The following is a 6,000-nucleotide window of genomic DNA, read 5'->3' as shown; positions in this document are numbered from 1 at the left end:
CCCTATTCATGCTAATTTCCCCACCCAACACCTGTTTTCCCATGCAGGGCCATGCAAGGTTTTCCTGGAATCACAGCTGGAAGGGTCTCAGTGGAGCATGCACGCAGAGCCGCTTCCTGTGCCTGCGCTCCTCGCATGGGCTGCCCAGGCTTGTCCACCCACACAGCCACAAAAGCAGAACAAGCTGTGAAAACAGACAGAAAGTGGTGTATCAGCTACTCAGTGACACAAGGGAAGATGTTGTACGGAGTATGGTGCACTCCTAAATGAACACAGCCAGTAGTTGCAGGAATCTGTGAAAGTGTGCGAGTGCCTACATCATCTGTGGTGAGAGTGATGAAGGGCATCCCTTCCTAATGGCAATGTTGCTAGCAATGGAAATAATTTAAGAATACTTGGGATAATTCTGTCCCTGAAAGTTCTGCTATTTAGACCACAACACCAGACATACATCTGACATGTATTACAAATGTTTTTAACTTTACTACCTCCTTGGGAGTAAACAAGTCTCCTCATTTCTAAATGAGATTCCATGCCAATAAATTTTTTTCCTATCCAATATCAGACTCCAGTAAGTTGTCTGGACTGTTTATGTCCTCATAGCTCCTAAATATATTTGTTCCCGTATTACTCCACAACAGTGTGTTTTAATTGTTTCTGAGAATCTTATCTTTTGGTTCATGGCTATGGCTTTGTGTGGAGCCAGCTCAGTATGGTCTTGCCCAAGCAGAAGGCATCCATTTGGCATTCCTCTTGTTCCCAATGGAAGGATCAAAATATTTGGAAAGCCATTAAAAGGAAAGCGAGTCTTGCAGGGGAGAACATCCCCTGCTCTAGAACCACAGCCCCGAGCATTTTCTGTCTGAGTCATATTTTGTAGAAAATGTTAACTTTCTGCTGATCAGTGGTGGCCTGAGAACGTGTCTAAAAAGCATATCCTGAGGTTGCTATAGCGATTGGTGGTGTTTCACTGGGTTTGTGCTGAGGTCCAGCTGTTGAACACAGGGTTGGCTGCATGGCTGGGCGGCCTTTGAGGCTGCCTTCAGAGATAGGCAGGGTTTTTACTCTGCTGATGGGGTGTAGCTGGGAAGTGAGAGGGCTGTGAGGCTGGTCACTGCCTGCACTCACACCTCAGCAACAGACTTTGCTAAAAGGTGATGGACTTTGAGCCAGGGACAAGGCCACGAGGTGAATTTGTGTGGAGCCAACATCAAGAAGCAACAGCAGAGCTTGGTCTCCTCCCAGCTGGCTGTGGTGCTTGCTTTGAGAGTGTTTTGAACAGCCTTTCCTCAAGTGCTGAAAGCAATTATCTCTAATAATTACGCAGTAAAATAATAGTGTAGCTATAATTTAATGTGATTGCTTTGGTTCTGTGTCTGCTTCTCATCTGTTGCCAGACTGGATGTGAATTGAGGTTGCCCAGAACAAAACAGTAACATACAGATGGAATTTTCCTGGTTACATTGACTTTATATTGTTTTCCTGTCAGCTCTCAGGAGATTATATTTTCTGATAATTATCCTGTTTCTATTCAGATGTGGAAAACCTTGCAATTACACCATTAGAACCAAGATAAAACACTTTCAAATATGTTTACAGGATGATTTTTAAACTAGTGGACTAAAAAGTCCTGTTCCTTTCTTGGATTCACAATCCTGTATGGTTTTCTCAAAATGAGACACATTTTGCTATTATTACCTATAAATAATCATTGTTTTGGTAAGTCTTTGAAGAGGTTAAAGAGAAAGAATATTTTTGTATGCTAGTGTTTATGTAAAAGACCTGATGGATACTGATGGAGGTTTCCACCCTCCAGGCAAGTAGGCTTTGTAACTGAGTACACACAGGGTTCAGTGAGACTGCCTCAATAAGGGATTTACAGATTGAAGACCTCAGTGGTCTACAAAATCACCACAAAGGTCAGCATAAACACTCTCTGGGTAGCTAATGAAATAACATAAAACCAATCTCAATTTCATGTCAAATAAAGACAAAAATGTGGTTGTGGAGGGGAAAAAAAAAAAGGTGTGGTTTTTTACATCACCATGGAAGAAATATGAATAAGGAAAGCTGCAGTCTAGATCTTATTTACATGAGTGAAATCTAAACCATGATTTAAGAGTGAAATGACACAGAAATCTCATAAATTTTGGATAGTCCCTGACCTGAGAGACAGCCTGTTTTAGCCAGTTTACTTATCTACTATATATTTGCAACTGTTAATTGAGCTGTTCTTGTAGCACTGGGGGGATTATTAGTCCAAGCCAGGGAAGAATTTGTTAGGTCCATATTTTAAGTATGGCAGCAGAAAGTGTTATCAAAACTCTATTGTATTAAGAATGTTTACTTTCCTTTTAAAAACATTTAAAAAGAATGTTTTCATAGTGACTGTGGTAGAAGTAGATACTGAAACTTAGTCATGATTGTGCCCAAATAAGCACTATCTGTGTGTGATTTAGCTAAAGAAAAATGTGACCTTATTGTCTTCTGTCAGCCTTGAAGAATTAAAATAAACATATTTTGTTTATCAAGGGAAGAGTTCAAAATGTATTAACAGGATTTTCATTGTATACCAAGTTTAGGGCACTTGTGAGAAACCTCTTTGCAGTTTATGTGACAATTTCATTCATTCTGAGATGTGGTTCAGGGAAGAGAATTGGTCTCAAAAAAAACCCCCCAGAGATTCTGGGAATGCAGGAAAAGTGAGGCAGACTTGTCTAGAATATAATTAATATCTCTGCTGTCTCAAGAGATATCTTTTGTTCTTTCAGCCTCAGGACAATAGTATGAAGTTTCAGACAAGGTGAGAAAAATTTTAGATGTCCCAAGCCAAGTCCACTGGGCAATCAGAGGATCAGATCCTAATATGATGCTAAAGTACCTACAGGTAACAGGGTAAGATTTATTCTTCAATAGTAACCTGAGAATGATAGGAATAGCTGGCTGTTTGGCTGTTTCACCAGAAAAAGTAGGCCCAGAAATGAGAATTCTTGAACTCACATAAACCCCCTGGCTGGTCACCTCTGAGCAGAGGATGTGTTGTTTCCGTGATTATCCAGTTCTGGATGTTCTCTGTGTGATATCTCTGTAGGGTCAAGGCCTTTGTCTTTCAAAAGAGAAAAATGCACAGTTGTGTGCAACTCTCAGGCTACAGTGTCAGCCAGGTTTTAGTACTGTCAGGGGCAGTGATGCCACTAGACATAATCTTTGTATTGTGGGCTGGATAGGGCAGTTCCCTTCTCTGGTGAAAAGACTTTTGCTGAGGCCAACACGAGCAGATGGCTCTCATGCTTTCTAAGAATCAGCATCCCAATTCCACGGGGATAGGCTTCTCCAACAAATAATACTCTTATAGTGGTAATAAATTTATAATGCTTTAGCTTGTGTGGGTGGTTTACAGTTCTTTTAATATCAGATATAAAGCTGTTCCTGGTGTGAAGAACTGTAATTAGGAACATCTATTTCTCACAAAAGCATTGAAATTCTTGAAGAAATAGGTGCTGGAAAGTGATAAAGGCGTACTAAAATCTGAATGTTTTCACTTTATTAGTTCATATTAGTGCATCAAAACCAGAAACACAGATGCCTGTGGCATGCACAGACTCCGTGGTTGCTTTTGTGCTGTTTTAAAGTCACTTAGTATTAATCTATAACAGACTTAGGCTAAGAGCTTTGTCTAAAACTTCCCACAGCCAAGTAAGTTCAGATATGAATCCGAGTGTAATATGAGATTAATTTGTGCAAGATGGATTCCAGGCTTCCAACATCAGCCATTTACTTTCTCTCTCATCCTTGTAGGTCCTCTGCTTCAAACTCTGGGTACGTTCAAGCTGAGACCCTCCCTTCATTTTTAATCTGATGAGTGGTTGCTGTTTTGGCTTAAGAGACACCGCAGAGGCTGCTGCCCCCATCTAGACTGGGAGCTGAAAGAGCTTAAAGAGCAGGAAAATAAACTGGGGTAGCCTTTAAAAAAAAGAAAACATTGTCACTCTGAAGAACAAAATGTGCTTCAGTCGGGAAGGACCTAGACTCTAAAGTATGAGCATGAGTAGTAAGGAGAAACAGTGGGTTTTCTGAGAACTTTCAAGGACTTTAAAGAGGAAAGAAACTGGTTGTTGTTGCCCATTAAATCAAGATTATCCACATACAACCACAGAAATGACCCCCCAACATTGTCAGGAGCTGGTGGACACTCCAGGCCACGGGGAGGAGGTGGGAGAGGCAGAAAGGGCACGGGGCACACAAGGCCTCACTGACTCAAGCTCGTTAGAAGAGGCTCCCAAATTCTCTCTTTTGAGTATAGAAAGATGTGGCAGTGCAAGTCGTTTGAGAGCAAATATGCCACTTCTAACATGTATAAAGATTTTTGTAGGTTTGGCTTAATTATGTGTATTGGGGAGAGCATGCTGGGGGATGCTCAGGGTCAGCACAAGGCCACAGACCACATGGAGCAGTCACTTCCACCAGGTTTCTTTCAGACCCTGGGTTTGGATGAGATCCAGGAACAGGCTGAAATGGATTTTGGGATGTGTTCTGTACTTGTAAGTGACACAGGGCCCTTGAGGTGTGGCACTGTGTCAGACAACACACCCTCTCTTGGACTCTGGTGGTGTCTACAGAAACACCAAAAAACCCAAAAAGAATGCACCAGCTATAATTTGCTTGGGGTTAATCAAGTCTGTACATTAGTTGCTCCAGAGAGACCCTGAAAGTAAAGTAAGGGAGAGAGAGGATTGTGTGCTGTGGCTCTGGAGTTGTTCCCACTGTTGCCAACCCCAAACCAGGTTGTCTGTGCCCGAGGGCCATGTCCAGTCATTTCTTGAGCACAAAACCACTTGCAAAACACTTGTAAAGCACTTATTCCTTTTATCTCAATCTTAATTGACCCTATTGTAATTTAAAAAAAAGAAAAGAGGACTGGTAGAAGGTCTAGCATAAAAAAATTCCATTACCTAGAGCCCCAGATTGTGAATTGCTGTGCCACAGAAATGCACGGGGTTTATACCACAGAGCTGCTATTGGCACTGGCAGGGAAATGAGCATGGATGCAGTTAGACACTGAATTGCACAATGTTAACACAGCTTCCATATAGATAAGGATTTTTCCAACAGGCATAATTAAAAAATAGTCTAACAGAATAATTTATGTTGTATTGGTTTGCATGAATGTGGAAGAAAATATTCAGCAGTTCCTGATGGGAAATATAAGCTCCTGGAATGGAGGCAGTGGCAGTGAGTCTTGTATATCATTAAATCATGTATACTCTTAGAAACTTTTTTATTCAAGCAACTGCTTCTATTCTGGAGATATAAATCACAGTGCCAAATTTTATTTATTTCTATGCAAAAATTGACATGCACAGAGTCAGTTTTCTGCTCCCTAAGGATGCATACTCAATAAGGAGGCTTTTTTTTTCTAGTAGGAAATTCCAAAAATTCTGGGCCAACAATGCTATATATTGCTTGTGTACTTGCTTTTCCCATAAGAAACAAAAGTCTGTGCATTATACAAATGCACAGAAAGGCACAGCAGAGAACTAAGATAAAAAAAAATTATTCTCCATGTCTTTCAATTAAAAAAATTTTTTTTTTGTATTTGCTTGGTTGTGGTCATTTAGAGGAAGGCTGGAAAGATGATTTAAAAGTTCAGGGCTAATACACCCTATTAGAAATACTATATTGCAGGAGAACCTGGACATCTTTTGCTAAGTAGTTCTGTGCTAAAAGAATCTTTTTGATTTCTTGTCAAGTTTTTTTCAGGCTAACTGTAAGGCATCAGAAGGGGGGCAGCTCTGTGTGCTTACCATGCGGTAGCACAAGCAAGACCTACTTGTAATGCATGTGCTGTTTCCTCATTAAAACCAGTGGGGCGGAATTTGCTTGCTTAATCCCTGGTTTCATACCGTGTTTGTTTGCTGAGCTTAAGGCTTGTCAGGTGTGCTCACCTTGCACAGCATTATCAAAAGGGAAAGGACACTGGTTTGGGCTGTCAGGCAGATG

The sequence above is a fragment of the Corvus hawaiiensis genome, chromosome 2 (genome assembly GCF_020740725.1).
Source record: "Corvus hawaiiensis isolate bCorHaw1 chromosome 2, bCorHaw1.pri.cur, whole genome shotgun sequence".
Lineage (NCBI taxonomy): Eukaryota > Metazoa > Chordata > Aves > Passeriformes > Corvidae > Corvus > Corvus hawaiiensis.
This window is presented reverse-complemented; position numbering follows the sequence as displayed.